The sequence below is a fragment of the Lepisma saccharinum genome, chromosome 23 (genome assembly GCF_977018435.1).
Source record: "Lepisma saccharinum chromosome 23, izLepSacc3.1, whole genome shotgun sequence".
Classification (NCBI taxonomy): domain Eukaryota; kingdom Metazoa; phylum Arthropoda; class Insecta; order Zygentoma; family Lepismatidae; genus Lepisma; species Lepisma saccharinum.
The window spans coordinates 32163569-32187082 of NC_139251.1; the positions used below are offsets into that span (position 1 = coordinate 32163569).

Below are 23514 nucleotides of genomic sequence, written 5' to 3' on the forward strand. Positions count from 1 at the left end.
TTATATGTAAATACATATTTACATATAAAGCTGAAATCAGTTAGATTTTGTGTTGCACATCATGGCATGTAGACTCGAAAAATTCACATCTTATTTTCCATATTTTTACATACTGGGTGGGCCATAAGTCAGTTGTCACTAGCAATCGTTAGACTTGCGTAGTGAAAGTCAGTTGTGAACTTGACTAGTGCGCATTACCCAGCATTCTTATATTGGGTAATACGCACTAGTCAAGTTCACAACTCTTCCACTACGCTAGGCAAAACAAAGTCTAACGATTACTAGTCACAATTGACTTATGGCCCACCCGGTATATTAGGTTTTGGCTCATAGTTTACATATTTTAGTTAATTTACATATTATTTCCATATTTTAGAACATTTCTCAACATATGCTCAATATTGGCGCAATACTACAACTTCCCGTGTGACCGAAAGAGTTGTGTGAATTTCTTGCAAATAACTGACAAATTTGAAATACACTCCCATTACTTCTTGCGATATTGAACGCAGTTTTAGTCAATATAAATACATCTAAAGGGACAACAGAAGGAAATTCACTTTCGAACACTTACAACAAAATGTTATTATTAATTGTTTTGGAAACAGAAAATGAAAACATATTTTGCGTTGTTTTACAATTAATATCAATGTAAGCGTACTGTATTTTATGTAACTCGTGTAGTGTCTTTCATTATTAAAAAGGTAAACATTTTAAATCCATATTTAAATCCATATTTTGGCGAAAATAACTGAATGTGTATTTACATATTCAGCACATTTTTACTACATATAAATTGTTCCCTGGTCATCAAGCTTTGCCCAGTATTTGAAGCTCCTGCTTTCAGCTTCCACTTCTTCCCGAATGTGGCCATTTCCCTAAGCACCCCACACGCTGCCATATCCATTCCTACACATAGCACTTGTTGTAGGAGTCTAGATTGTAAAGTGTGTGGCGTTCATTTCTGCTGGCCCGTAAACATAGCATGGGCTGTGAAAACAACAGCAAAAAGAAGTAAAGTAAAGTAAAAAAAGTAAAGTGTTCCCCTGTGCATAGCACCACGCCATGAAGGCGTATAGGGGGTGTGGGGGTAACGACCCACACTTTCTTGATCCGGTCGTGAGTGGGGGTGATGTGATCAGCATCACGCCCCTGACCGCCTTTACCCCCCAGAGTTTCCCCCAGGTACCCATGTTATTCGACGCTGGGTGGGTGCCGGGGCCGCTTCCTCCGTTAGAAAAGTTCCCGGATTTGAACCGGCCGGGGATCGAACCCGGGACCTTGAGCATGGTAGTCAGACGCGTTACCGACTGAGCCACCGCGGCCACATGAATGTGTATTATCAACAGCAAAAAGAAGCTGTTGATAATTGTGAGAAACTGAAGTGTTGCATAACTCGTACAGGAAAAACGTGTGTTCCATTTCGTGTAGATGCTTTGCATCCAAAGTGCCGAAAGCAGGCGGTTTTCAGTGTACTAATGGCAATATTCAGTTGCTGGAAGCAGTGTCCATTGTCAAGATTTATGGGAGGGAAGACGGGTTCGAATTTAGACCTCCGCATGGGTGTTCTTTTTCAGTGTCCCTTCCTCTTTTTCATCATATAACCACTCATCCTCATCGTCGTGATTAGCCAAAAGTGGATGAAAAGTTACGCAAATAGCAAAAATCATATCAAAGAACAGTTACATATTCAAACTTTCTGGAATTACATTATTTTAGTTTCAACGAACTATACTCACAAATTTAAAATTACCGCACGTTTCCCGAACATGGTGGTACAACAAAAATCCGTAAGAGATTATTGATCGTTATTGAATCTCCTGCAGAAATATTAAGTCTTTCTATCAAGGTAGCAATGGTTGAAAACTGAGGGAAGCACACCACAGCCTTGTTCTCCAGATGTAAGCCTGTTTTCCTTGCCTTCCTCCTTTCTTAATGCCATCTGTGGCTGCCTACACATCCAGAACATATTTGCAAATTGAACAGCTAATAATTTGCCAAAAGTTGAATGTAGGATAAAACAGATTGCAGATTTGGATTTCAGGTGAAATTCTAATGTGCATTGATATGTTACAATATCCCCTTCATATTAAAAAAAAAAATCAACCCATATCCAAGATGGTGGACTTCAAGATGGCACCGTGCACACAGAAAACTAAATGCATCATATCGATTGATGCACCAGAATGCATCCATTGATGCACTAAAGTATGTTTTATGGCTTCTTCAAAGAATCAGATTCACATTTGATGCATTTGGGTGCATTTTTGTATGTCGTGAAAGAAACATCACGACATACAAAGTGATGCATCATTTGATTCAAGTGAGGAGGCCTTTCAGTCGAGATGCACTTCAATGCATCAGTTGATCCTTTTTGATGCACCTTGATGCACCTTGATGCATTTTCATGCACCTTCCTGTATCTTTTTTTATGATTCACTTAAACGTTTCGTCTGAGCTACATAAACTCTGTAGCTCAGACCAAACGTTTAAGTGTATCATCCAAAGAGATGCAGGAAGGTGCATCAAGCAACATCAACTGATGCATTGAAGTGCATCTCAACTGAAATAAATCCTCACTTGAATCAAATGATGCACTTTGGTGTTTCTTTAACAATACACCCAAATACATCAAATGTGAATCTAATTCTATGAAGAAGCCATAAAACACACTTTAGTGCATCAATGGATGCATTTTGGTGCATCAATCGATATGATGCATTTAGTTCTCTGAGTGTGTCTCAGATACAGTGACTATACCCCTGTCTATGTTGGAATGCCTAGATTATCCATACGCACCGGCATTTCGGAACTACAGAACTAACTGTTTGGGAATTTTTTAATCACCCGGGAAATAAAATACACAAAAACATTACATCAACCACAAACATAATTTGGATAACATAACTGTGCGCACAGTTTCGAAATCCTGGCAGAATCACTCTAGAACCTGCTCCACAATCCCTCTAGTCGATGTCAGGGGTCCCGGTTTCGAATCCCGTCCTGGGCTTGGGTGTTCTTTGTAAGTGTCCCTTCATCATGTCACTCATCATCATCGTCGCGATTAGCCCAAAAGTAGAAGAAAAGCGATGCTAAATAACAAAAATAATAAAAAAACAACCGCTCCGAGTCAGGATGTTTGTTTGTGCAGGTATTTTTGTTATTAGCGTTGCCTTTCCTCCACTTTTGGCTAACCGCGACGATGAGTGATGATTAAATTAAATTGATGATGGTACTCTCAGAACGTCCAGGCCGGAATTTGAATCCGGAAACTTCGGTACCGAACGTGCTTCACCACCGACGCAGCTTGTGAGGGTGAAGCTTGTGGTAAACAAAAGCATTCATTCTCGTTGTACTAATCGCGATCCTTACGAGAAGTACGTAACCCTATGATTTCCGTTCTTGAACCGTCCCTAACATGCGTGGCTCAATCTTGAAGTCGCTTCGTAGCTCATATACCAAAGGGCGAACGCAACAGCGTTGACTTACCAACCCTGGCAGCATGATGTCATTCGAACTAAACATCGCAACGACCTCACCGACTTCCGTTGCCAGTTACAACCTTGTAATGACCTTCCTTTCATGTAGTATTCATGCACTATCATGTATTTCACAGTGCTGTTGCTATAACACGTGTGCTTGCTGGCGCAGAATAAAATACAGGGTGTCCCAAACCAACCTGTGCAAATTGAACGCTTGCTGAGAAAAAGTAACGAAATGGTATTTCGTGTCGAAACGATTCACTTCAATGACCTGAACTGTGTAACTCGGGCAACTCGCTACCTTCTTGCCTTTGGAGTAGCCATTAAAACAGTTCCTATACTCTATCCCGGCTATCTCTAGAACAAGGCCGCGCATAGTGACAGAGAAGGGGGGGGGGGAGATCGAATGGGCAGAGCGAAGCAGTACACACTGCTGCGAAGGCTGGTAACCGCAGTTGCTTTCCCCTCCACGCAATCCCATACCTTCTCACGTGTTCATTGGTGGAGCCGTCTCGCGTCACTACTTGCGCAGAGACTTCTTTTCGTTTCCTTTCTCCAGAGATAACCGGGACAGAGTATAGTTAATATTATAGAACCATCTACTTCATAATGTGTAATAGGCTAAACCTGTTCACATTACAATGTCCACATACTTGTGTATTTTTGATTGCATTGTATATGGTGTTTGTTACTGCCTCGTAGAAATAGGACGACGAATGCTTCAACCTGCACAGAAAGAAATATACTTCCTTAGAACAAAGAAATGTGTGTGCTAGTGACCAGACATTTGTTTACTTGTCAGTAGAAACAAAAAAAATAACTATTCATCAGCATCGTTTCTTAATAACTGACCAACTCGAGCCTGTTCGTTTAGAATTATGAAATAACTTATTGAAAAGTACCAAATTTAGTACAGGCTAGATATATTTTTCTTTTTTTGTAATGGCTTCTAAAAAATCATACACTAACATTTCTTTGTGGGGTTGATTTATTCGGCCTCCCCGATGGCGCAGTGGTAGCGTCTTCGCCTTGTAAGCAAGGGTTCGATACCCGGCGGAGGCACAAGTGGTTCGGATCCCACTTTAAACTGTAGGTCCAGTCCCGATTAGCCTTACTGTGCATAAAGTGGACTTAAAACAACAAATCAATCCAAATCAACGTTGATTTATTCAAATCAGTTTTATTTTCTGTGTACGACGCAGGCATAATTCATATTCTTAACAATTATATTCTGACAAAGTGTGTCATGTACAATGTGTCATACATTCTGGTGTCAAGCTTCATTCTTTGCATTATCTAAAACATAACCTGTTACAATGTCATAGAGCGAACCATTTAAACTAATAATATTTCATTTCATAAATATCATAGCTTTCTTAATTTAAAATGTTATCCTTAATAATAATGAAATTAATCTACTAACTAATAATTTGTAGCATGTATCATCATTTGTACTTTTTTCATATTGTATTTATGCTAAGTCTAGGTCTTTGTACACGCTATTATTGCATGTTACTTGGTGCAAGGTCTGTATATTCTTTCATAATGTGTTTATATACTGTATTTACTTGCTAAGGAATCTCTGTGTTAACTTGTTCTTATTGCTAACAATTACTTGCTTTTGTATTAATTTTGAGCATGGCTGATTCTGTAGATTACTTACTTGGTAAGGAAGCTATGTTTTCTGTAATGTATTAAATTAATTGTACATATGTAACAAGTCACACTTTATCTTAATTTTTCGTGTAACTTTTGTGTAATCTTAAACATTGCATGTTTAAGTTAATGTGTAATCTAAACAAATTTGTCATTTCTTCATAATATGGAGTACTGCACAATTCCTGATAAGATATTGTTTATAAATATGAAGAATGTTTTCTTTTGTTATCAGTTATTATGCGCATTTGAGATTTAAATGCAAGATTATTGTCACTCATTTTTCTAGAATTTTGTGTTATTTGTGTGAAAAACTTAATATATACTTTGTCTCAATTCTAATGTTGCCAAATATTTTAGGACACTACCAGGAGGGAAGATATGAAGAAGAGGAGGCAGGAGTCATAAGGAACATCTGCTGTTGAAAAGTATTAATATTAAGTAAATCAACTTTTACTGTCTTTTCTAAATGTACTAAGTTAACATAGTACTGAAGGACCAATAAAGTCTTCAAATTTTACACTTCTACTTGTGCTTATTTAATATATTTACTTTATTTACAGTACGGATCTACTGTTTGGAACATTTCATTTAGTAAGAGGCTCTCAAATAGATATTCAAGGTGTCCATTAAATTTTCATTAGATACAAGTATTTCAGAAGTCGATATAAACTCAATGTGGACTTTTTTTATATAAAATGTACTGAATCATAAAGTAATACACAATTGAATAGTTTCTCAAACAGGATACAGCATTTCTATGTAGTTATAATAAAGTTGTGTGAAAGGCAAAACCAATGAATGATATTTTGTCTATCTATAACTACAAATATTTTTGGAACAAACAAGGTACAGTACATTTTCTTGGTCTAATTTGTGTTCTTGCAGAAATTACATTTTATGCTAGATTTGTAATAGTTCGTTCTAATTTTGATGAGTTATAGTTAGTAATGACATATATACATGTTTCATATGTTATAATTATTATGCCATTCTGCATTTTAATGTGTGCTACATGTTAGTTGAAATTTTAGCAGCACACCCTTGCTGGTGCAGGTTGTAACAATTGCAACGTAACTTTGTTCTTTAATTTCTCACAAACGACTCATGGTTTGTTTGCAGTTATTGCATAGTTTTAAATTAGAAATATGTAATTTCTTGTGCGTAGAATTTCGTTTATGTACTTCTATGTATACATTGGCAATATTCCAGTGTTACGACCATACCCGCTCTCCCCTATATTTAGGATGTAACCAGCTACATAGTTGCGATTTTTATATGTGGATGTTTCTAGTACAGTGGGATGCACAAGTATTGCTCTGCAAATTGTGCATGACTATTTTCATTAATTCTAGTCTTGCATCCAACATGTTTTTAAATAACATATTTTTGCGTAGCTTGTGCACAGGTAGTCAGAGGCTTGTTTAGTTTTTGATTAAATTCTTGAAGTTCTCATTGGGTAAAGCAAAGAGAGTGAGGATAATTTGCTCGGTCATACTTATGAATCCCACTCTACTGCTTTTGTATTTTGTCACATTTATGGGCATTTACATGTCAATAAACTATTTTTCAATTGCCATAATTATTAGAATATGATTTTTTTTCAAACCAGGATACTACATTTGTTATTATTATTATAAATGAATTTTGAACAAATTACCACATAATATACCCATGTTTGACTTTATATTTTCATCCTCGTCTGTTTATAGTTTTGTAAACACGATGACATTTGCTATTATTAGTTATGTAAGTGCATATTTTTGCCTTTACTTTAGCTTCAGAACATTTTGGTCAAAACATTTTGTTCACAAAATCATTTTTCTGACTGTAATGAAAAGGAATTTAAATTTAAGTTATGCATTTTCATGTAAGTAATTGTTGTTAAAGTTATCTGCATTTACTTTTTACATTTTATCTCTGTGAAAGAAAATTTTGTTAATTTTTTTAAGTGAAATGCATAATTTGTAATATTTTTGCAATGTTACGTTTCCTTATGTCAGTTTTTATGTCATATATTGTTTATTAAACTCTGGAGCATAAGTGCATACATGTTTAAAAATATGTTACGTCCTAGAAACCCAAGCCTTTTCTATCCATATCAATTTCAACATAATTATGTCATTTATTTCATGTATAATTAAATACCTATATAATGTATTTTAAGTTCTATTGTACGCGTATGACAATTATCAATGTACTAGCCTACTGTTGTTTTTAGATGAAAATTTAAAATCTTATTCTTTATGAAGACCTCTTTATTATACAATTTTGTAACTGGTGTCCTCTATATTTATTGTAAAGCTGTTTTAAGCACTATAATACAGAGTGATCACAATTTTTAGAGCAGTTTTCAGTAAAGAATAGTAAACGAACCAAATAACCTACTCAGGGAGCTCAAACAATTCAAATCAGTAAGGAATGTTGCTGACTCGATGGCCGAGGGCGTTAAGCTGTTGGCTTTCGCTCTCGACACAGAAGTTTTTGGTTCGAGTCCCACCCTGGGCTTGGTTGTTCTTCGTGAGTGCCCCTTTACCAAATTCATCTGATCATCACTAATCCACATAGTCGCGATTGGGCTAAATTGGCAGAAGAGCGACGCTAAGTAACAAACATTTAAAATAATATTTTTTAATAGCTACTATTCATCACTGAATTGTGTTCAATGATTTATGATCACTCTGTATTATCATTCATGTATCATTATTGGTTTAATAAGTTTTCCAGGAATGTAATGGTGGTTAGACTGTTTACATTAACAGTAAGTTACTTTGTAATAACGACAATTCTTACTTTAAAAATGAGAATAAGCGAGTGTCAAAACTGGCATCGAAAATGGCTAAAGGAAACAAAAGAAATGCGCAGGAAGCAGAAGTTGAATGGAGAAATAACCCCGGACATTTACAAAGCGTTATCTCTTGAATCGACCACTCGGAATGCCCAGTTACTTCTGTAAAAACAGCGATAAATCAATTGACCTTATCAACAAAGGTTATCAGGAATCTCTCTTTCAACTGGGAAACGATTTCTTAAGCAGAAAAAAAAGTAATGGTACAGTTTTACATATTTTTCTATGTGATTTATGCCAGATGGAGAAATTGGCCGGAATTTCTGCACGAAACAAGCGTAGGAATGTCATATGACGAATATCAACTGTGTTCGGCACGGTGATGTATTAAGGGTTTCGATTCTGCAGACGGATACGATAGACGGACCAGGGTTGTTTTTTTCTTCTGTGCGGTACCGAGATGAGACGAGGCTTGATTCTTGTCAACGGGGGAAGGGGCGCCCTTGCCCCTCTGAGATTTCTGGAAGAAGTTAATGTAATTGAAATGGGAAATTGTAGCCACATCTTACAACAAAAAATATTATTTTTGGAGACTTACAGGCCGTAAGATACAGCAACAATTATTATTATTATATTATTATTGAAGTAGGGTTATTTTTAAGCTTTCAATCTGATATCTAACTATAAAAAACAGCCTTTTTTCCTATATGAATTAATATGTTAAGTATACAGGTATGCAAATATGTATAGATATACAGAATATGAAAATTATTAATGTATGTAATTTTAAAAATGTGTATATATAATAGCCTAAGTGTAGTAGTAGTTGTAGTAATAATAATAATATCAATAATAATAGCAGTAATAATAATAATAAGTTTCTATGACTCTCCCCCCCCCCTTCCCATGAGAAAAAATCCTGCGGCGCCCACGAATGAGGAACCCTCTTTCGTCCCGAGTTGCAAATGCTTATGTCGCTCTCGGTCTCGTCTCGGGTTACAAGTGTCTGGCTCGATCTCGAATTTCGATTATCTGCCTCGGCACACCTTTTCTGTACCCTGTCCCGGGCATCTCCGGAGCAAGGCCGCGCACAGCGGCAGAGCAAGGATGAAATCGAGTGAGCAGAGCTAAAGAGCGAAGCAGTGCACGCTGCTACGAAGGCAGGTAACAGCTGTCGCTTCCCTCCTCTTCACACAATACCGTTCCCTCTCGCGTGTTCATTGGTGGAGCCATCGCACGTTAGTACTTGCGCAGAGACTTGTTCTCGTTCGCTTGCTCCAGAGATTAGCAGGGATCAGGATATACAAGGTGTATCATAAGTAATAGCGCAAACTGACACAGTTGAAAGTACACGATAATAGAAGCAAAAAAGTCTCAGTAAACATGGGTCCGCAAACGAGCCGTTTTAGAGATAATTGCGAATGTGTGGTTAGAAGCCGCCACTGACTTCATTGTTTGTAAACGTTGTCCTAGTTGGTAAAATGCTAATAATACAGTAAGAAATGTCATTGGAGATTTCATTGCTTTTATTGAACATTCTACTTACTTCAAAAAATGTTAGTATGTTACATATTACAATTACTGTACATTCGAACCTGTTAACGGAGGTGTTCAAAGTGTCGTCCTTGCATCTGGATGCAATATTGTATAGTCGACGCGCTAGCTACGTTAACGACCGGCTGGCTTTGAAGTCGACGGAGCGCACCCACCAGCTGCAACAATCACATTCAACGCACAGTGTTGCCACACATCTACTCTCCACATCTACTCTGCGCCACCTTGTTCCTCCGCGCATAATCATCTTCCAACGCTTTCCACATTGAAGTTGCAAAGTACGGCAACAGCGTATCCGCAGACATGTGACTGAGACTACACGTGGAGTAAACGAGCAGAATGACAGCTGCGCCCATTGGCTCAAGGACTCCACGTGGAGTAGACTAGCAGAATGACAGCTGCGCCCATTGGCTGAGGGTTGAGTGTGATTGGACGAAAACAACTCACCCGCTATTTATCCCCACCCACGTTTGTGGCGGCGGCTTTATTTAGTTCTTCGACGTTAACGAAGTAAACGAGTGGACTATACGCGATTCCGCATTGAGTTTTGAATTCTTTCGAACACCCCCGGTTCATTTCGGAATTGGTCACAAGCATGTACACTTCTGTTCACAAAACGTGGCACACTAGTTTTAGTTGAAGTCCAGCCTCGTAGGCGATCGTGTCTGGCAGTACAGCCGAAGTAAGTGTTCGGAAAGCGGCAGTGTTGCTTACTATCAAACATTTTAACCAGATGCAGGGAATTTTGTGTCCCTCAGACTCAAAGAAAAGCTCTAACGGAAATATTGTAGGGTAAATATTAATTAACTGGAATTTCCACGTCTACAATCAAAGTAATGTAAATGTGAAATATTCCTGACATTTATTTTAAAAAGAAACTCGTTTTTGACGTTCGTGACGAAGTGGTTATCACAATTCGTTAGATTGCGAGGGCCCCGGGTTCGAATTTGACCTGATCATGGGTGCTCATTTTGAGTCTCTCTTCATCGTCGAGAGTAGACAAAAATGGAAGAAAAGCAACACTAAATAGCGAAAATGAAGAATGAAAAAACGCAATTAGAATAAGCGAGGTGCAAAAAGTGCTGCAGTAATTCCTCAAAATGATGTAAAAAAACAACTATTTTTATTCTTTCAGAAAGTGCTTTTTTAACCCAGTAGAAGGCTTGAAGAATCTATAAACTCCTTCCCCATCCACTTTGCCAAACAAAATCGCAAGGTCAGCACTGAATATGCGATGGTAAAGAGAAATCCGAAAGCAAGAAGAGTTTATGCCACAGCCAGGGAGGCCCATGAGAAGAGGTCCGCCCCCAACACATCAGTCATCCAGGCTATTAACAATAAGTCAATGGTTGTCCTCTCATTAAACACTACAGTTTTAAAAATAAATATTGTCGGGCTTACCTTTTTTAACATGTGCACATTGTTTTCATAACCTAAAATGGAGCACTGCTACCTCCATTTGGTGCAAAGGTACATAAACCTTAATCTTAAACCTCAGCTAGTTTATCTACAGGGTAGGGTTCTTTGTAGACAACGAAACCAGACAGGATGCCTTCCAATGGAGACGTTTAAACGAATATATTATTTAAACACAGTATACATGGAGTAAGAATATTTACATGATAAGCTACTTTCTTCTATAATTTTCTCGTTTACAGTCAATTTTCATCTCAATATGCTTTTTATTATTTATTTTCTCTATTTGAATGTTCTCCTATCTGGACTTCCTTCGTAATTGACAGATCTGGATCGGGACTTCCTTCTCAATGGACGGTCTGGATCTGGACTTCCCTCTTAATGGACGTTCTGGATCTGGACTTCCTTCTTGTCTTCTTTGTAAACTTCCCTCTGGATTTCAATTTATTTATGTTTTGACTATTTAACGAATTCCTTTATCATTTTCCATTAAGCTGGGAATAATACTAATATCCTCCCTTGCGGCTGCGATTGGAACGCGCCAACACTAACTGGGTACAACAGAGTGTATACTTGGTGCACACGATTGACACGCGCATCCAAGTAGGTGCTACGGTTAAAACGCGCAACCAAAAAGTCCTGTGGGGCGTCGATTGGAACGCGCACGCCACTGATGTAAACAAAATTTCCGCTATGGGAATGATATATCAATCAGACAGATGCAATATCTGTTCAAAGCCACAAACTTGTATCAGTGCTTTAACTTCATTAATTTTCATATTAACTTATATATGATCACTGATATGATTTATAAAATATATATATTAATTTATTTATTTCATATTTATTCTTTGTCTTCTTATAATATATTCTATTGTTTTTCATCTTTCCAATTTGCTTTGTTCTTATTTATAAATTTATTCACATATATAATGCCAATTCTTAACCTTGCACGCCTGGTGCTGCCATCTCTATTCGTCTTTGGCAAACTATTTACATTACTTGGTCCTATTGGGTACGTAACAGCACAAAAGTACGAATGTCTCCGTAGAGTCCAGAATAATGTCCGTCCTTCGCGAAATTAATATGTTAACACACACATATATAATCCGCTTCATAAGTACATAGCAGAATTTGCTGTGCTAACGGAAATGGAGCACAATTATTATTGTGGGTTGGAAACACTAACCTACCACTAGCCAAAAACATTCAAACGTCTTCCTTAACTTCACACACAACTTTTACGTTTATTCTGTGAACGACGTGGTGACATTAAAGAGACGCCATGTGATGAAGCATATTGGCTGCAAATGAATATGATGGGTGAGAAGAGACTTGATAAGTTTGCAGGTGAACAGCTGAAGATGAAACCTTAAAGAGAAACTACTCGAAAAACAGGTTTACCGCAACGCTGCTTGTGTCCAAGTTGGATAAGCATAAGCTTTACAAGCGAAAATCCTAGGTTCCATTCCCCATGTCTCCAATTTTTCTTTCTTACCAAATGGGTGCTACATAATGTAATTTCTTGTCGTTACACCAATTGCAGCCTGAAACTTTGTTATTGTTCGCGTGACAATAAGGAAATATGTATTGAAACTATTACTCGAGACTACTTGAAATTTAGATTTCTTTAGTTGCAACTAAGCCTCGATATTTACAAGTGCAAGAATTGAAAATTGTCGGGTGATAGATCACACCGTTAATATTCTCAAGAAGATAATCACTGAAATGAAATGCATAAGTTGTGAGTAACATCAGCAGATGTATTTTAATGTGCTCTGTCATTCACCTTTCCTTTCGTTTCGTATATATTGACCTTTGTTGCAGTGGAGTGTCGCTGTATGGCCAGTGATGTGCCGTAGACTATAAGTTTACGACTACATGCGTTGTCTACACGTAATCTACGAGTAGATTACATTGGTTTGTAGTTTACATAGACTACGTAGACAATCTAAAGTGCATTAAAGTTAATTTTGAAGGGTTTCATGAAAGGAATGTGAAATTTTCAACTATATTGGTTTCTAACGAAATCAAAAGAACCCTATTTACAACAAAATTCCTTGTCTCTTCTATTATCAACTATGAATGAAGATAAATAGTATGCAAAAAACAACAACAGATGGCAGTCGTGAGCCAAGAGTGGTCTTTTTCCCATAAAACACTAGAATATTTCCTATATTAGGTTTCTTCCTAGGTGAGAAATTGTTCGAGTTTGGAAGAAAAAGTATGAAAAGTTATTCTTACACATCAGCAACTGATACGCAGTACAGGGTGATTTTTTTAAAACTCATGGTTTTCTTTGTTGTGTAAAATTTGTAAATGAAGTATTATTTCCATGCGGTTTGTGGCAAATGAATAAGGAAGGATGGGAGATTTATTGGAGTATGTATACCGGTTTATATGCATCCCGGGTAATATCGCCCACGCCTCAACAAAAACAGCAAATATTCACCAGTGTACCTTTCGCATCTATATGGTCTGGGGGTTTGGATGCAGTGCGGAGGTTTAGGTTTCCTCCTGTAGATAGCACCATTGTCATTCTCAACAATAACCAGGAAACTGCTATTCAACATGTCAAAAGGCAGCAAAAACTGCGAAACTAAGGGCGTACAAAATTACAGCTGTTCAAGAATTGAAGGATCCAGATTAAGTTAAACGTGTAGATTACTGTAATTGGTTTTTAATGTTTATTGTGCGTAATCCTGATATCCTGAAAATAACGTGGCTTACTGATGAAGCCTGGTTTCATCTCTCTGGGTATGTTTATTCTCAGAATACACGGATATGGGCAGCTGAAAATCCACATAGTGTAATCGAAATTCCGTTCCACTCACAGAAAGTTGGGGTATGGTGCGCTGACTCAGCATCACGTATAGTGGGTCCAATCTCCTTCAATGAAACAGTGAACACAGAGCGGTACAGGGCAATATTCATGGAATTTGTTGAAAGTTTGGACGACATTGAACTCACAAAGGGTTATTTACAACAGGATGGTGCTACATGCCATACATTGCATGACAGTATGGCACTGATTGAAAGTTTCTTTGCGAATAGGGTTATTTCAAAGGGATTGTGGCCTCCGAGGTCTCCAGACTTAACTTCACTTGACTTCTTTCTGTGGGGCTTCCTAAAGGGACATGTGTACACAAACAACCCTACATCTCTGGAAATGTTGAAGCAGAACATTATCACTGAAATTGCGAACATTAGCGCAGAAACACTGTCAGACAGCCCTTAACATGGAGCGGCGTGTTCGACTTTGTTTACAGGAAGGAGGTCGACACTTTCAGCACCTTCTTTAAAGGTGAGATGTTATGTCATATGTCTGTGCTATAATTTTTATGTTTTATTTATGTTTGAGTGAATACAAAGAAAAGAACTCATTTTCATTAATTCATTTTAGCAAAAATCCAATACTTCAATGTTATTGTTGGGTACACTGGTGAATATTTGCTGTTTTTGTTGAGACGTGGGCGATATTACCCGGGATGCATATAAACCGGTAAACATACTCCAATAAATCTCCCATCCTTCCTTATTCATTTGCCACAAACCGCATGGAAATAATACTTCATTTACAAATTTTACACAACAAAGAAAACCATGAGTTTTAAAAAAATCACCCTGTATAATTTTCTTTTAATTCCACGGCGCCCTTTGCTAAGTTATCACCTTTCGCCATGTTGTTTACATATATTACGTAATCTACGTGTATAAAATAGTCTTACGTGTAGAATGTAGACTATCGTTGTTTACGCGTAGAGGCCTGGCTCCTAAATGTGATGATTAATTCATTGAAATAATGTCGTGTTTGGATATCTTCTGTGTCAGTTACTGCTGCAACTGCCGCAAGGAATTTATTCACTTACCACTCTCCTGGTTTTATTATATACGTATAGACAGACAGCTACAAGTGACCCTCTCGATTAACGCTCGCACCATAAGTGTAATTTTCACATGGGAAGAAGAAAAGCTTTGTCCAAATTGTAAAGTCAAGACGTGCCCAGATTGTAGATGTTGATATTAGAAACAAACAGAATTACTCAGTAACTACAATTATTATCCATCCTGTTTGATTACAACGCCACCTCTCGGAAACGTTCTGTTTTGTAAACAAAGAGCAAACCTCGGATCGCGAAAGGAGTAAAGCACTCGGTGTTTACAAAGTGCAATCAATGACAGCTTCTAACCACACATTCGCACACATTATTAGCATTTTACCAACTAGGACGACGTTTACAAACAATGACGTCAGTGGCGGCTTGTAACAATACATTCGTAATTATCTCGAAAACGGCTCGTTTGCGGATCCATGTTTACTGAGACTTTTTTGCTGCTATTATCGTGTACTTTCAACTGTGTCAGTTTGCGCTATTACTTATGATACACCCTGTATATTTGAATTGTTGTGCATGTATTTTACCTCCGTTTTGATGTTGCTTCAAGGAAAAATTAGGCATATATTTACTCAGGTAATCTAATCGGGACTCGACCTACAGTTAAACAAGTGGGGTCAGTATCGATGATCATCGTGTTTACCTGGGAATCGAACCCAGGAATCCTTAATTACAATGCCACGGCGTCAGCCATGACACCATCGGGGAAACCAATGGGATTAAAGTGGAAAAAACTACACACACGTCCAGTGCGCGATCTCTTGATCTGAACCCGAAAGATTTCCGAGGGGATCATCCGACATTTCTCCAACATTCCTGTCTCAGTGATGGAGACGGGGCGAGGTGGGTAGTGAGGAATTTGCCAGCTGCTATTCAAATCTCTTCTATAAGAATCAGGGGAGAGTTGGGGAAGAAAGAGGGCGAGCTGATGAAGCTTTTTTCTCGGAAGAAATGAGATGCAGGGGGGGAGGGGTGATAACAAAAATTAAGCCTCTTTGTTCTTCGATCTAAACCTGTTTCCACCCAAGACTCGGGCCGATGCTTCGACTAGTGTCTCATGTATGAATCTCCCCGAGTCAAGATTGCGAAAATGAAGATCTCTCCCACCCCCTTCCCCTGTGTCATCCCTCTTCCGCAACATCCCTTACTCTTTTCTCCCTTTAATCCAATCTCACACTCTGCCTCCGCCAAATCATTCCGTCCAGCCTCCTGGTCCACATCGCTCCGTCCCTTCCCAGCTATAAACCCTAATTCCGAAAGAATTTAATTAACTCTTTTTTTCCTCTCTCTCGTTTCTTCAAACTTTTCCTCTCTCTCTTCTTTCTTTCTCATTTTCGAAGATCTTTAATTCTCGTGTACCCATTCCCCTTTTCCTACTTCGAGTGAAGAAATCCACCCCTTTTTTTTTCATCCCTCCAACTCTTCTTCCTTTACCCCATTAACGAGCTTTATCAGCAAGAATCGCTTTCGACATTTTCCCCTCTTGATGTCTTCGGTGTAGTTCCTGAGTTCGTCGCTTGTGATGGAGTGTCGCTGGTGTCTCAAGTGCTCCGGGCCTCGGAGATAAGCTGGTGATTGGATGAGTTCTGGTGATTTTCTCCTACACCTTTTCCGTAGTTCCTACACTGTACTTTTCAGCTGGAGGGATTGTCCGGCCGTTCGTCCATGGCAGGAGTTGTGAAATTTGATTTCAGTCCAATTTGATCTTAATTTGATTTCTGCGCAATGAGGATTTGGCAAGATGGTTACAGACGTGATGAGAATACCAGTGATGTATGGGAGTGGATACTAACTGTAGCACTCTTGTCTGGTCTTTTGGCAGGCGGCCTACATGCTGGCAAGGGATGTGCAACCCCACAGACCAACCTAACAACAGCGGTGGCGCCGAGAGTTATAACGTCGCAGAAGGAGTTGCTGCGCGCACCTCGTTCTACAAGCTGCTGTTTTTTTCTCATGGCGCTGGATTGGTCGTTTCCCGAAAGTGCTTGAAAGCAAAATACACCAATAACGCGAGGCAGGATACCCTCCAAATAATTTTGAAAGCGAAATGAAATTAGTTATCCGATAAAATGCATAATGCAGTCAAGTTATCGACAATAAATGCCCCTCTGGGTGGCTGCCAGAGCGTCTTGACGACCGAGGGTCGGGAATCGAGGAACATAATATTTTCTGGGGGATGCTGACTACGTGTCTGTGGAGAGGGGTGGGGGGAGCTTCTGTAGCGGTTTGAAGAAAACATGGCAGAGACAGGGTCGTATCTAGTTAGTACCAAACAGGGCATGTTCCTTGGCTTCAGTATTCCCAGTATTGTCATAACGACCTGGAGGGGGGGGGGGTGTAAAAATCCACAAAGATGCAATACTTTTATTAGTAGCTTATAATAAATTATTGATACGTTATTTTAGTATGGCTCAATCACTTTTATATGAAGGACCTGAGTTGCCTGGTAAATTCCTTGCCAAGGCTAATGATGCTATTTGATTCTACATTGATTGGAACGCTCAGTTTAGGGTAAACATTCGCCATGACGCCACAGGTGTCAAAATGCTGACCAAGGAAAACTTTTATAGTATAAAAAATATACATAAATTCAACAATAAATTATTTATTGTGATGTTTCGTCTGAAGAAGATCCTGTTAAAGGGTGAAAACGTTACGTTTTTATGTATATTTTTTATACTATAAAAGTTTACCTTGGTCAGCAATTTAATGTTTTATTAACATGGAAATAAGGCTTAACAGTGTTACCATAATTTTGGTTTATAATTATGTAGAATCATTGTGGGCTTGTAGAACTAAGTAGATGCCATTAGAAGCAGTAGCAATGCTGAAGGAAAATCCTCTAGGTCACATTCACCCCCAAGAAAAGCAGTTGTTCCCCGCTTCCCACCAGTTTCTACAAAACTATTTCTATCAATATAGTTTATAATGACATTATTCGTGTATTAACTTTGTGTACTCCTTTATTGATTGATTTATTGATTTTTACTTTGCTTTTCTGCCACTTTAGTATAATCGCGGAGATGAGATAAAATTGGTGAATGAACAGAACGCAACACAGCGCCAGTTATGTGCCCTAGACTATACGTTTACGTCTACATGCGTTGTCTACACGTAATCTACGCGTACATTACATAGGGTTGTAGTTTACATAGACTACGTAGACTATCTAAAGTCCACTAAAATTAATTTTCAAGGCTTTCATGAAAGGAATGTGAAATTTTCAACTATATTGGCTCCTAACGAAATTAATAGAACCCTATTTACAACAATTTCTCTTCTCTTCTATTACCAACTATGGAAGAAGATAAATAGTATGCAAAAAACAACAACAGATGGCAGTTGTGAGACAAGAGTGGTCTTTTTCCAATAAAACACTAGAATATTTCCTACATTAGATTTCTTCCTAGGTGAGAAATTGTTCGAATTTGGAAGAAATAGTATGAAAAGTTCTCCTCACACATCAGGAACTGATACGCAGTATCATTTTTATAAATTCCACGGCGTCCTTTTCTAAGTTATCACATTTCGCCATGTTGTTTACATAGATTACGTCATCTACGTGTATAAAATAGTCTACGTGTAGAATGTAGACTATCGTTGATTACGCGTAGACTCGCATCACTGCACAGCGCAGGAGTCTCGTAAGTTTGCAACACTGCAGTCCATGGTGGAGAAGAGGTTGACATGTGTGTTCAGAAACGGATGAGCCTTACAGCCCGTCTATCACCTTACTAACTACATGTTGCCATTGATTAGAAGTATTTTCAACCTTCACACAGAAAAGTAATAAGCATCACCTGAAATATAAAATGCATAGAATCTTCAGTTCAGACCAGATGCACATCAACGTAAAGTACAGCTCGACACAGAAGAAAACACTAACTTGCTTCATAATGATGCTCTGTGACGTTACCTTTACAAACAATTACAAAAATGCGTGAAACTTCAAACCTGATTCTTGGCAAAGGCCAGAAAAACACACTTTAATGCATCCAATTTGATTTGATGTATTTAGTTTTCTCTGTGAGATTTCGCCATGATAGTCTTGCACTTTTGCAGATCCTGTCATCTTTTAATTTGCAGCATTTCCAACTTCCCTGTTTCCTTACAAACGAGAATACCGAGAGAAAGTTGGTTTGGGGGTGGGGTAATAAAAACATGAAACTGAGATGAAATATACCACTTACCGTTTCTTAATAAGCGAAATATTTCTTAAGGCGTTGCAACAAAAAAAGAGGGGGGAGAAACGCTCACACCTCTTTACTTACGCATTTAAGTCCAGCACGATGCTTCATTAAACTGAACGAATTGCGCTCGCAGCGGGGGAAGTTATGAACTCGCAGGTCCCCTTTTTCGTTAAGAGCGAAATCAAAATTTTTAACCCTTAACACCCCGACCCCTTCTCTCCGCGAGCGAAGCGCGGCCTCGCCGTAAATCGCCATAATCACCTCGTGTATGGACAAAAAGGGATCGTTTAATTATCGCGCCAGTTGCCGTTGCTTTTGTTTTAACAGCTGAAGTGCGCTTTCCGACGTCATTTCCTTATTTTACTGCCGCCGATAGGGGCGACACTCTACTTCCATCCGAGGGGTCTAATTGTCGCGCGTCCACCTCGTTGTGCTGTCCGGATGGTACCGAGACCAATCCATACAAAGACTTGTCGATACGAGACAGAGAACGAGAGAAACCCGTAAAATCGAACCAAAATCATATTTTACTCTGTGGCTCTTTTAGACATACCAAGCATATACTTAACTGATTATATATACTTCTTCAGACGTACCAAGGAAACGATTTTTCGCGCTCTTTCTCTTCTCCTTCTCTCCATATCTTTCTTTCCTATTTTCTATGCCTCCCATTATGTTTGTTTTCTTTCTCTCTTTTGCTGGCCTCCGTGGCGGAGTTGTTAGCACATCACGCCAGGGGTCCCGGATTCGAATCCCATGCAGGGTATGGATGTCTGTAAGTGTCCATTCATCATATCATCACTCATCCCAACCTTCGCAAATTAGCCAAAAGTGGCACAGAAGCGAAGTAACATAAAGCAAATCAATCTTTCTCTCTCTTCTCACATTTCACTTTTTCTTTCTTCGTAACTCTCTTTTCTCACATTTCCTTTTCTTTCTTCGTAACTCTTTTTTCACATTTCCCTTTTTCTTTCTTCGCAACTCTCTTTTCTCACATTTTCCTTTTTCTTTCTTCGTAACTCTCTTTTCTCACATTTCCCTTTTTCTTTCTTCGTAACTCTCTTTTTTCACATTTCACTTTTTCTTTCTTCGTAACTCTCTTTTCTCAAATTTTTCTTTTTCTTTCTTCGTAACTCTCTTTTCTCACATTTCCCTTTTTCTTTCTCCTTAACTCTCTTTTTTCACATTTCACTTTTTCTTTCTTCGTAACTCTCTTTTCTCACATTTCCCTTTTTCTTTCTTAACTCTCTTTTCTCACATTTCCCTTTTTCTTTCTTCGTAACTCTCTTTTCTCACATTTCCCTTTTTCTTTCTCCTTAACTCTCTTTTTTCACATTTAACTTTTTCTTTCTCCTTAACTCTCTTTTATCCCACTTCCCTCTTTCTTTCTTCTTAATTCTCTTTTGCCCTTTTTATCTCTTCCTCTCTATTCTCTTTTTCACTCCAGGCATTCTTTGTTTCTCCCTCCCCCTCTCTCTCCGACACACAAACACATACAGCATCCCCGATGGTGTAGTGGTAACGCAGTCGCTTTGTAATCAAGTGGTTCCGGGTTGCATACCCGGTGGAAGCACATGGTACAGTGGTTCGGATCCCACTTTAAACTGGAATTCCAGTCCGTATTAGCCTTCCTGTGCATAAAGTGGACTTAAAAAACAACAACAATTCAACAAACACATACACACATGCCTCTTCTCTCTCTCTCTCTCTCTCTCTCTCTTACTTTGCTCGATTTTGTTTCTTCTCTTTTCCCTATTTTTCTTTCTCATTTTCTCAACTTCTCTTCCTTTTTTCTTCGTTTTTCTTTTATTCTCTCTCATGTTTCCTTCTCTATATTTCTATCTCTCTCTCTCTCCATTCTCTTTCTCACTCTCTGCATTCCTTGCTTCTCTTTCTCTCTGCCACACAAACACATACTTCTCTCCCTTTCTTCCTTCGTTTTCTCTTTTCAACAATTTTACACTTCCCTACATTTCTCATTTTCTCTTTCACCATGTCTTTCTAATTTCTCTTTCCACCTTTTTCTCATACTTTCTCACTTCTTTTTCCACATATATTTTTATTTCTCCTTAGCTATCCCCTCTCATTTTTTGTTTCTCTTTCTTCTTGCCCCCTCTTTCTCGCTATCTTCCATATCTTCCCTTTCTTCTCTATTACCTTTCCCTCTCAGTTCACTTTCCAACTCCCTGTATGCTCCATATTTGTGCTTCTTCCTCTCTCCCCATTCCCTCTCTGGGTGTTTATATAACTATAAGTGCTTAAGTGTCAGAGTAAGATGTTTATTGTGGTAATCTAACGGCCGTCCACGTCCCTGGAGATGACGCCACTGGAAACCACCAGGTTTACTACATAACATGGTCTCTTTCCACGAAGGCGCACCAGGCCGGAATTTTTGCGGCGTCCACTTCATAACAGCGGAATCGGAATCCGCCGCCACGGGTCGCGCTCGCAAGCAAACAAAAGCGCCAATTGTTTTATGTGGGAGTCCCGCATGTTATAGTCAGATTACTACCCAAATCAAGCTGTAATCGGCGATTCCTGCTGTGATGAATTTACGGCGCGCAGCGGCTACGAACAAAACAGAACACAATCGCTAACAACAACCGCCATTTCGTTCGATCCCGTACCGTCCGGGCCCGAAGAATAAATCTCCTCCCGTTGCCCCGGGCCACCACCCACGGGGTTCACACATCAGTAAATTCAACCCTTTTTTTTCCACCCTCGTTGTTTATTATCCCGTGGACAGGCGAAAACATCCGATTTAGCCGAACAATGAGATTAAATCGGAAGTTCATTTCGGGGGAGTTTCGGTTAAAACTTAATGAAACGTTGTTTTTGACGATAGCCGCATTAATGCCGTGGCTATTAGTTATAATTATTGCCACTGCTGACTTGTTTTCTCGGCGCTACTGGGTTCGAAAATGTAGTTCTCTTGTTCCCTGCCTTAGGTAGCTTTGTTCCACACAGTACTTGCAAATGCAGCCTATGCATTAGTATATTTTTCATAGGCTTGCGCACGAGAGAGGGGGGCAATAGGGGGCAATTGTCCCCACTAATATTTTTTTCCACAGAGGGGCAAGCAAGGTATTTTTTCAAGGGGGGTAAACGAGGCATATTACGCCGTTAATTAAGTTGCCCCCTCAAAAATACCACTTGAATTTGTAATTATCACGTTTCAACATTCCCATTATAATAATTAATGTAAATTACTGTGACTGAAATCAAATTACACGTTAGGAATATATACTTATAGGTTGACATTCGTTCTCTAAAATCCGGCCCCCGTGACGGAGTGGTTATCAAGTCGCGCTACGACGCCAGGGGTCCTGGGTTCGAATCCCGACCTGGGCATGGATGTTCGTGATTGTCCATTCATCAATTTCATCATATCATCCCTCATCCTCATCTTCGCAAATTAGCCAAAAGTGGCACCCAAAGCGAAGTAAAATAAAGCAAATAAATAAATCGTTTTCTAAAAGGGAGGTGTGACCATCCTTGCCCCTCTTCCAGACGTCTATGCCCCTATTATATATTATAATTATACTTTCACCTATAAATTTAGTCGAGATGAATATTATCGCCCTTATTAAACAATATTATGCTCTTTTTTTAAAAAAAAAAAAGAAGAAGAAGAAGAAGAATTTTCAAGGCGATGAAAGTTCAGAGCATCTAGGGCAGGGGGAGGGGGTGCATTATTCCCTATGTAATTGAACTATCCTGTTCGTCAGTTACGCTGCCTCTATGTTGCTGCATTTAATTACATATACATTCATACATATATACATAATATATTGCGCCTAAAATTATACTAAGGGAATTTTTAGTTGTTCCGGACACATACCATACATTTGCCTGCACTGTTAAGAAGATCGTCATCGTGTAATCTGTCTATAGTTATGACAGCCTACAGTTGCCATTCAACTACCAAGAGACACGAGAGTGAGAAAGAGAGGATGAAGGCACATAGAAGGGGAGGGAAAGAAACTTAGAGATAGGACATGCAGGGAGCAAGATAATCGAAGAAAAGGAAAATAAATACAGAAACAACGAAAAAACAGAGAGAAAAGGAAAACAGAGAAAATGAAAAAGAAAAAGAAAATGTGGAAAATGAGAGAAAGAAAAAGACGAAAGCAGAAGACAAATGTGAATGAAAGATAGAGGAAAACAATAAAGCAAGAAAGAAGGAACAGAGAGAGGTGGAGGAAGAGAAAATCAAACAAAAGGAATACAGGGAATATGAGAAAGAATGGACAGGGGAAAATAGAGAAACGTGACAAGAGAAAAACAAAATAAAAAAGGGAGAGAGAGAGAAAAGAAAAGTGAGAGATGCAACGATAGACAAAGACAAAAAATTAATTTTATTTATTTTACTTCGAGTTTGTGCCCCTAGTGGCTAATTGCGAGTATTAAGGTTGATATGATGAAAAGTATGATACGATATGGACAACATGCAAGAGCCTCGTTAGCCTGCAAAATGCAGTTAAGGGTGTACTACGCGGAACGACTGACATATGTCTCGAATACTGGATTAC

At 38.7% G+C, this 23514-nt stretch overlaps 1 long non-coding RNA gene across 3 annotated transcripts in view; it reads left to right on the plus strand.

The window, feature by feature from the left end:
• The window catches only part of LOC146005405 (uncharacterized), a 262625-nt gene that overhangs the window by 166502 nt on the left and 72609 nt on the right, over positions 1–23514 (plus strand). The window contains exon 5 of one of the 3 annotated variants that reach the window (XR_014444021.1): positions 5499–5635. The exons of the other annotated variants lie outside the window; for them this stretch is intronic. This is a non-coding gene — a long non-coding RNA (uncharacterized LOC146005405). Of the gene's footprint in view, positions 1–5498; positions 5636–23514 lie in introns of those variants that run through there. 3 annotated transcript variants of the gene reach the window in all.